At 31.8% G+C, this 10,468-nt stretch overlaps 1 long non-coding RNA gene across 1 annotated transcript; it reads left to right on the top strand.

Moving 5' to 3' along the window:
* The first annotated feature begins 8,130 nt into the window (after window positions 1-8,130).
* On the top strand, window positions 8,131-8,543 carry LOC123272839. The gene is made up of 2 exons (XR_006511177.1): window positions 8,131-8,300; window positions 8,374-8,543. It is a non-coding gene; the product is annotated as an uncharacterized LOC123272839 (long non-coding RNA).
* Window positions 8,544-10,468: the final 1,925 nt, after the last annotated feature.

Below are 10,468 nucleotides of genomic sequence, written 5' to 3'. Positions count from 1 at the left end.
TCGTATAACTCATTAAGCTCATTTTTAGCACCAACAAAATTTGTACCATTATCGGAATGGATTTCAACTGCTTTTCCCCTTCTTGAAAAGAGGCGTTTCAAACTAGCCAGGAAGGCTTCAGTGGTAAGGTCGCTGACGAGCTCTAAATGAATAGCCTTTGTGCACATGCATATATATACTGCGACATATGTCTTTATACGAGCGCGATTACGATGACGTTTTTCTTTTATATAAAAAGGGCCACAGTAATCCACTCCAACGCGCAAAAATGGGCGCGAAGATGTCACACGCTGTTTTGGAAGAATTCCCATTTGGCGATCAGCAAGGCGCGGCTTGGCACGAAAGCAAGGTATACACTTGCTAATAAGATTACGCGTAATGTTGCGACCGTTAATGGGCCAGTATACCTGACGAACCGAGTACAAGGTAGCTTGTGGACCAGCATGCTTAAGCCTGAGGTGCTCAGATAGGATAATTATCCTTGTCAAGAAGTGCTGAGCAGGTAGCAAAATTGGATGACGTTGGTCTTCAGCAATGGAAGCACAGGCAAGTCTACCCCCTACGCGCAAGATTCCGAATTCATCCAAGATTGGATTTAACGGAATCAATTTACTACTGGAAGGAAGTGGTTCTCCATTTTTAATTAGCTCAATCTCTGTTTTGAATGCTGATAACTGAACAATCCGAATTATCAAATGATGCGAGCGCTTTAACTCAGTAGCCTGTAAAGGGCCAAACGCACGCTTGGTTTTGGATAATTTGCAATTGCAAATGAAACGCAATATATATGCGATAATTCGCTGAAGTTTATTGAAAGAACTGTATTTTTCGAGGAGATTGAATTCTTTGATTTCAATTTTCATACAAAATGTGTTTGGAATTATAGGTTTCAATTCGGGAATAACTATTGGAGTCAGAATTCCTTTGGGCCATAAAGAAATATCCTTGGCTAACCATAAGGGTCCATCAAACCAAATGGAAGCTTCAACAAATTCTGATGGAAGCTGACCACGCGATATAAGATCGGCGGGATTGTCTTGAGACGAAACATGCCGCCAATGACAAGATGATGTCAGGGTCTGTATCTCTGATATACGGTTTGACACAAAAGTTTTTAGGCGATGAGCTGGAGTATCTATCCAGTGCAGCACGATAGTAGAATCTGATCATAAATATGACTCATGTGCATCCGAGAGAATAGCTGGTTTCACTGCACAATAGAGTCGAGCAAGTAATAATGCAGTGCAGAGTTCTAGTCGCAGCAGTGTGAGAGGCTAGACTGGGGCAACGCGTGATTTGGAGGATATCAAACGAATACACACTTGCCCCTTAGAGTCAAGTGAGCGCAAATATAGACACGCACCATAAGCATTTTCACTAGCATCACAAAATCCATGCAACTGTGATTTTGTTACGTTCGGTAACGTAATTGCACGAGGAAAGTGCAATTTTTCTATGAGTGGAAGCTGGCCTCGGAAATCAGACCAAGAAGAATGAATTTCGATGGGAACAGATTCATCCCATGCAGCACCAATCTTCCACATAAGTTGCATGATAATTTTAGCGTGTACAATAATGGGACCTAGGAGTCCAATAGGATCGAAAAGCTTTGCAATTTGAGACAAGATGGTTCTTTTAGTAATATTACTCTGATTAGAAATATTTACGACATAGAAGAAATAATCGTCACGAGCATGCCATCGAATGCCTAACGTGTTCGTGGCTGAATCAGGATCTAACGACATGTGCGAGCTTTCCGGATGCTCTTGATCCTTGATAAGTAGCGCAGGGGGATTAGATGCCCATTTTCTTAAATTGAATCCACCCTTTTTTAGCATAGTAATGAGCTGATCGCGCAGAGTGATTGCCTCGGCAACAGTTTTTGCCCCTGACAGACAATCATCCACATAAAAATCTCTGCGTAATATTTTAGCTGCTAACGGAAGGTGTTCCTCCTTGTCATCAGCTAATTGAAATAATGTTTTGATAGCTAAATAAGAAGCTGGGGCTGTGCCATAAGTAGCTGTATTAAGTACATAAGTACGAATAGGCTCGGAGGTTTTTCGACGAAAAAGTATTTTTTGATATTGAGCATCTTCCGAGTTGACAATAACCTGTCGATACATTTTTTCAGCATCTGCCGTAAAAACAATGATATGAAATCGAAAACGTATGAGAATAATAAATAAATCATCTTGTAATTTAGGACCAACCATAAGGGAATCATTTAAGGATATTCCAGAGGAAGTTTTTGCTGAACCATCAAAAACGACACGTGTTCTTGTTGTTATGCTATCTTCTTTCAATACAGCATGATGGGGCAAAAAATAACCTGTGACTCTGGCATCCTGGTTGTCTGCAAGGGACATGTGGCCTAATGACAAATATTCATCTAAAAATTCAATATAATCACGCTGGATTTCAGGCCTTTGTTGAAATTTACGCTCCAAAGCATAAAAGCGTTTCAATGCTGTTGAATATGATTCACCTAATGCGGATTTTTCGCTATTAAATGGCAATCTAACTTCATATTTTCCGTCTGGATGTCTTCTCGTATGAAGAGCGTAATGCTCCTCACAAGCCTTCTCTTCGGAGGATAGCGTTGGACCAGAGGGAAGCTCCTCTATTTCCCAAAAACGGGTTAAATTTATATCAGGAGGATCAGAATGTATAGATACATGACAAGATACTCTGGAAGGTTGAGAAGACAGACTAACTTCGCCAGCCACTATCCAGCCTAGTTGAGTTTTTTGTAAAATAGCATTAGAATGATTTTTCAAAGAAATTTGTCCAATGCTAAGCAATTTGTAAAATAATTTAACACCAATTATAGCATCAACCTTCGAAGGCTTGAAGAACTCTGGATCTGCTAATTTGATGTTCTTAGGTATGCCAAGCTCTATATGATTAATTACAATAGTTGGCATTGCATGACTAATCTGAGGAACGATTAGGAATTCAGCAGATTTTTCATATTTGCTAGCTCTGGATCGCAATATCGCTTGAGTAGAAAATTTAACATTAGTCGATGTATTGTCGATTTCAGTAACATATATGTTAGCTGGTTTTTTAATGAGATTTAAGAAGCTAGCAATCTCTTCAGTTATGAAATGTGCTTGCGAACCTGCATCTAAAAATATACGACAGGTTCTACTTTTGCCTTGATGGTTAACAATATCAACTAAGGCAGTGGCTAATAAGGCTTGAGAAGATGTTTGAGCTTGCATATTAGTGCAATTTGCTGCAAAATGCGATGAAACCTGAGTTTTTGGTGTTTCAGAAGCAAAATTATTTGATTTGTCGAAATGTAACAAGGTGTGATGCTTTTGTTTGCAGTTGCGGCATGCTTGAGAGGTACATTTCGAAGAACGAAGTCCTTTTTTCAGGCAATTAGTACACCAGCCACCATTCCTTGATGCTTCGAGACGAGCATAAGGCGTTAAGGCTGCAAATTGATTGCAGCTATAAACTTGATGACCAGTTTCATTACAAAATACACAAGAGGCTTCATAGGTCGAAGCTGCAAACGCTTGTTGCGAACGCTTATTGAATCTTGAAGTATGTTTTTCCTGAGCAGGCTTAGAAGCTGAAATGTGGCGTGACCGAGCTTATCGTGCCTGAGATGAGACTGAGCTCTACTGCCCTCTACCTGAGTGCGTCTTTTGAGAAAATCAATGAAATTTTTTATAGTAGGCCGAACTACGCCACTACTGCAATCTTCCCACCTCTCACGAGCAGATGAGTTAAGTTTTTCTCGAAACAATACAATTAATATGGAATCCCATGATTCAGTGGGTTCTTCCAACGCGACAAGAGCACGCAAGTGCTTTTGCAGGCAATCTAGGAAGGCTTGGAATGAAAACTCTTTAGAAATATTTGGGATATCAACAATAGCTTTTATATGACAATCACGTATGTACTTGCGATCATCATATCTTTCTTTCAAAAGTTCCCAAGCTACTTTATAATTACCATCGGAAGAGCCGATGGCCGAGATAACTTCAGATGCTTCACCTTTCAGACAACTTTTTAAATAGAATAATTTTCTAATCGGCGGAATTTTATCATCATTATGAACAAAAGAACGAAATAAGTCGTGAAAACCTAACCAATCATCAAAGTTCCCGCTAAAAGTTGGCAAGGAAATAGTTGGTAAGCTCGAAGAATGCAAATTATCAAATGCGTTTTGCGATAGCTGAGACAATAATAATTGCTGGTTTACAGCATCTAAAATTTGCTGATTCATAGCCATTGGCTGCGTAGTATTTGGAAAAGTAAATTGATCAGGAGATTGCGAAGCAGTAGACATTGTATCAGATTGCTGATTAGTTGGAGGAATTAAATTACTAGTACCAGAAGTAGGACCAGTTTGACCAATATTGGGCGTTTGCACCGTTATAGCAGGCGCCAAGGCATAATTTTTAGAAAATTTAGATAAAAGATTTTCGGCATTAGTAATAGCATCAAAATAAGCATCGTCAAAATTGACGCGATAGACAAGAAGTTCATCAGACTCTTCCAGCAACCCTTCAAGCTCATCTTGATATGCTATGAATTTTTTACGCACTTCCTGGATATCATGAAACCGCTTTTCAAGATTAGGAACATCAGTCTCAGAATTAAATTTGGACAAAAAATTAATAAATGCAGTCAAGGATTTCTTGGTACCCGCACGTTTAGTAATTAAAGCTTTTACCTGAGCTTCAGCCATGATAAATAGTGTAAACTGAAGGAATTAAATATATCAAAACAAATAATACAAAAATAGAGGCAATTTATATCAGTAAAGAATTAATTAAGGTAAGAGTCCCTATTATGAGACGATGTCCCCATTTATGATACAATACATAAAAATACTATTTTATAAAAACAAACACACCGCTAGCATACCAAAAATATAAAAAATATTTCAATTCACATATTTCAAAAGCAATTTTCGACTTTTGCTCGTAATTAATTTCACACTGTTTTTAAAAAATATTTATTAAAGTGCGAGGTTTGTTATCTGTGCTCAAAGCCACGACCGAGAATAGTAAAACGGCAACGGCTACCTAGTTTCTTATATTAGTTTAATTTCATTGTCTCTTCTTCTTTTATGTTAAATTGTATATCAATTGAAAGCTGATGAGTCATAGACTTTATTTCTATACATATTTATGCGTTTTTTTTATTACAATTGTTATGTAATACATTTTTTTTTATATATTAATTTTTACTAATATTAATTTCTTTAGTAACAATTTCTTTTTATTTTTTTTTTATTGAAGACCGTCATAATTTTTCGTTCGTCTGTAGGCCAGGTAAAAGGATTTAGGATCCATGTCCCTTACTTAGGTGTTTAGTTTAGAACCTCAATGCATTTAAGATTTTAAAATACATATAAGAGTAAATAGACAATTCAAGGTAAAGAAAGATAAACAATGACTCAAAATGAATAGCTAGTTAAATAAACTATAAAATAAAACTTGAACAACATTTTATCTTTAAACTATAACCAAAGATAAAATTTTAGTTAAAATACATATAAGAATAAATAAATAATTCGAAGTAAAGATAAATAAATAATGACTCAAAAGGAATAGTTAGTTAAATAAACTAAAGTGAAATAGAATTTAAATGTTAAGGAAATAAATAAAAAAAAATAGGAAACTACAAATTAATTATTAACAATAATCGACTCTTGAACAACATTTTCTCTTTAAACTATAACCGAAGTTAGTTAAAATATATATAAGAATAAATAGATCATTCGAAATAGGAAATTACAACTTAATTATTAACAACGATCGACTAATTATTCATTCTATTTTAAATCAATTGCTAATAAAAAAATTACTAATTAATTGTAATTTAATCGCTCCAATAATTTAGTTACGTATATAAATTTAAAAAAATAGTAATATTTAAACATTTCGTAAAGTAAAGTATAAGTTAACATTAGAATCCTTGTGTGCATATGTGTGTGTGTATAGATGCGCCTATCCACTATCACAAACGTACAGTATACTTGTACATCAAAATACAAGTAGACCGCCACTATAGTAGTTTTCCGAAACATCCGAAGAGAGGGTAAGAGTCCCCGGAAAACGATAGCTAATTGGGCACTGGGTTCTCCCTCCAATTAACAACTGAGGGACCACAAAATCTCGGACCCGGAAAACTGCTGGGTGTTCGCTCTCGTTGTCCTGACGTCCTAGTGTTAACATCGTACATAGTTTAAATAAGTCTCAATAGACCACGTGTAAATCTTTTGTATAGAAGTAAATCATTTGTAAAGGTAAAGTAAAATCGTAAAGTGAAACCAACTAAATCAAATTAAATCAACAAGGTTCATCAATTTTTATCAGGTATATTTTAAATTATTAATATTTGTGAATTTAGTAAAATTGTAAAATCGTTATATGAAAGAAAAGTTAACTTTAATCACTGTGTAATAATTGTAATATTTGTAAACTTAACTAATGATATTAATTTTGGACTTAAACAATATATGTATTAAAATTATTCAACTACATCAATTTATTCAAACAAACCTATCATTCTCAATAAATTAAACTCGGAAGTTCCCGGTCTATTAGTCTAACACGCTAGGACCAAATACTTAAACACATTAAATATTTTAAATGTAAAATTAATTAATTATCCTAAATAACACAATATTTTAAATCTGAGTGTCTCACAATACCTACACTTATAAACGTGAATGCCCCGGTTTATGAGACATTTTACTAGGTGTACCATGTAACACGGACATGTGTATTTCGGCTTGTCCCGATTAAGTGAGACGGTGTACATTTATAAGATTTTATATTGTTAATATGTTATATTAATTATAAAAATAGTGCAATTATATGTCATAAAATATTGGCTGTTATTAAAACCTCAAATATTTTTCTAAAAGTAAGTATTTTTAGTCAAATACCTTTAGATTATGAACCTAACCTCAAATCATAATATTGAATAACTTTGTCAACAAGTTTTTCTGTTTTTTTAATTAAATGTTTTGGATAAATTTATAATATTTTGTTGTATATTGACTCTAAAAGTATATTATTTATTCCAGGCTAAGTAAAAAGTAATTTATAATAAAAATCTGAGATAATGAGGCATAAACAAAATCCTAAAGAGACAAAAACTCAATCATCAAATTCAACCAAAAAAAAGTGTTGTGTTCCAATGTGAATAATAAACTGAAGAAAAAAAAGTTAAAAGGCTTAAGTAATTATGATTCGTCAAATATAGAAAAAGCTTTAAAAGCAATAGAAGACACAGAGATGTCCTTGAGAAAAGCAGCTGCTGTTCATGGAGTACCGATTGCTACCTTTGTTAGATGAAAAAGTATTCGTCCTGAGAAGGCAAAAATTAGAACTGAGCCAGCGACAGTATTATCTTTAAAAGAAGAGAATGTTATTGTTCAGTTGTTATTCTACAGAGCAGCAATAGGGTCACCTGTGACGAAAACTGACTTATTAAAGATGTATTACAATTTGTTATTATTAAGATAATAACAAATTGTAATACATCTTTAATAAGTCTTGTCTAAGGACAATCATTCTGATGTGATAAACTGTGAATAAAATAATTTAACTAATGATGGACAACTTTTTACGGTTATATATGAATCTAGTCAAGTTAGTCTTCAAGAATCATTAACTGATAGCAATAATGTAATATGGTGCCCTTCTAAAGACTTTAGTGTCTTTAATTAAGATGATCCACTCCACATTCCTTTCTCAATCCTTTCCTACCAATATCCTGTTACGTGAATGTGGAACGCTTCACGTAATAATTACCGTAACTCCTATTCTTTCCCGCTTCACAGCATTATTTATATTTGTAAAAAAAAAAAAAAAAAAAAATGTGGAACGCTTCACGATTTTGCGTATCATCCTTGCGCAAAATCGTAATCCTTGCGCGTCATCCTAAAAAATTATATTTATGTTATATAGTATTTATATTATACATATATATACATATATATATATAACATATATATATATATATATATATATATATATATATATATTATAATATATAATATCATATAACATCATATAATATCATATATAAAATAATACAAAATAATACAACAGAGCTCAAAAATATTCATCCTACAAATTCTATAAACAACAAAATTTATCAATTAGGTATGTAAATGTCAACCTCACATTTATGTTCGATAAATTTAATTTGATGTGACTGTTTTTTAGAATTTATGAAAGAAAATTTGGATCCTACGCCTGCAATGATTAACGAACATCGTTTTATTCATAAGTTTTCATCAATAACTGTTGATAACGGTAACGTAAAATAATTAGTTATGAACTAGTTTTAAAAATTATGATTAGAATTACGAAAAATTCATATTTTTAGATAAATCTCCCGAAAAACCTCTGAAAGAAATATTCACTTTGCCGTTGGATTATTTACTGAAGAAAAAAATAATAAAAATTGAAAAAACAGGCAAGTCAAAGTTACCATCTGTGGGGATCTCTGATGAATGGTACAAACAATTAAAAAAAGAAAAGTTGAAAAACATGAAAGAAGAAAAACTTAAAAATAAAAAATATTACAAGAAGAAAAGAAAAAGTTAATTGCTCAAGTCGAAGAATTAAAAAAAAAAATCAAGAAAGAAAAATAGATTTAATTCAATAATTTTCATTAATTAATTATTTAACTGATAAAAATTTAATTATGAGTTAATTAAAAATTAAAATAATTTCTTATTTTGTAAATAGGACTGTCTAAAATTAATAAAAATATAAAATTTTATCAATTTCACTGATTGTTTAACTGTCTCAAAAATAGGGTCCTGTGGTTTGAGACACTGGGGACATGTGACTTTAAAGTGTCTCATAAATAGGGTCTCATAGGTTCTCTTAAAAAACCATAATTTAATTCATTTTTAACCAAAAAAATTATAAACACATTAGAAATATTGATTTAATAATCATCAAATTACTGTACAATGCGATTAAAAGTGTATTTTCTTCTTAAATGGATTTATTATTCGCAAAAATGTTCAACCTACCTTGAAAAGTGTCTCATAATAGGGACTTTTACCTTAACTCGGCTTTTAATGAAGCATTTTCTTCGAGAAGCTCATTAATCTGTTGTTCTAACAATAACTCGCGTGATGATTTCTCAGCGTTATCATTTGATTGCGCGTGAGGGTGATGGTCTAAACATCCAGTTAAATTTTCCTGAGTGTCTTCAATATTCTTATCTTCTGCGGAGATTTATAATGCTGAATTTTTAATTAAATATTTATCAATTGAAATAATAAGTAAAAGTTGATAACATTCAGATGAAAACTTTAATTCAACAGAGTAAAATAAAATCCACACAGACAAAAAGGTTAACTGGAGTCAAGAAAATATTTTTCTTCCTAATTACTTTCTCGAGCGAAAAAAAAAAATTTTTTTTGACACAAGAAATTTCACTTATTTCAACAAAGTTAATTCTCTTGCTTTAAGAAATATGTATCTTGATCCAAGAAAATTTATTTAAGTCAAGAAAATCTTCTCGTCTCGAGAAAACTCAGTTTCTTGCTCTAAAAAATTTAGTTCTTGATAGAAGTAAATTTTCTCGTCTTGAGAAAATTTCTCTCTTGCTCCAAAAAGTTAAATATAAAGATAGAAGTAAATTTTAATTAATATTTTTATTGATTAACACGTCAAATGGGAAGATTAAATAATATTGAATCATTTTTTTTAATTTCATATGTATAATTGTACGATAAAATAATATAAAATAGGTATCAAATGTTCAAGAGAAAAATTTTCTCAAAGTGAGAAAATTTTTTTCTCAAGGTGAGAAAACTTTTTTCTCAGCTAAAGTAGGTAGTGCTGCTTCGCTGAAGTATCTAAAAATCTTGATCAAATATTAAAATTTATTGTATAAAGTATTTATGATAATTTGAATTAAGAAAAAATGACTTTCACCGAGAATATAATTTTAAGAAAAAGTTTTACTTCGGCCAACACAAATTTGGTCTTCCTTCAGGCAACCCAAAATTTTCTAGAGCCAAGAATTTTATTCTCCAGTCAAGAAATTTTTTTTTCTTTGCAAGTATGCGTGTAATAATAATAAGTATATCAATTAAAAATCAAAACAGAAATACAGTTGTATATAGAAGCCCATACCATAACTTTTTCAAAAAAATATTGATGACAAATTTAACTTATTTGTTATTCAGTATTATTTTATTATTATAATCATCATGCTATAATAAACGAGAAATTTCACATATGTAACAAAACGACAGATAATTATTTTTTCTTTTTAATTTCACTTACCCAACCAAGAATTAAATAAATCATAATGATAATTATCCATTGGTAATAATTATACAATGATTACAAAATTTTATATTTCAAATGCTAGCTGGTTTACATGAAATAATAAAATTAATTTGAATATTTTTTAATTACATTTGCTTAACAATATATAATAATTAATTTAAAAA

The sequence above is a fragment of the Cotesia glomerata genome, linkage group LG10 (assembly GCF_020080835.1).
Source record: "Cotesia glomerata isolate CgM1 linkage group LG10, MPM_Cglom_v2.3, whole genome shotgun sequence".
Classification (NCBI taxonomy): domain Eukaryota; kingdom Metazoa; phylum Arthropoda; class Insecta; order Hymenoptera; family Braconidae; genus Cotesia; species Cotesia glomerata.
Note: the sequence above shows the minus strand (reverse complement) of the source record. Positions and strands in the feature narration are given on the sequence as shown.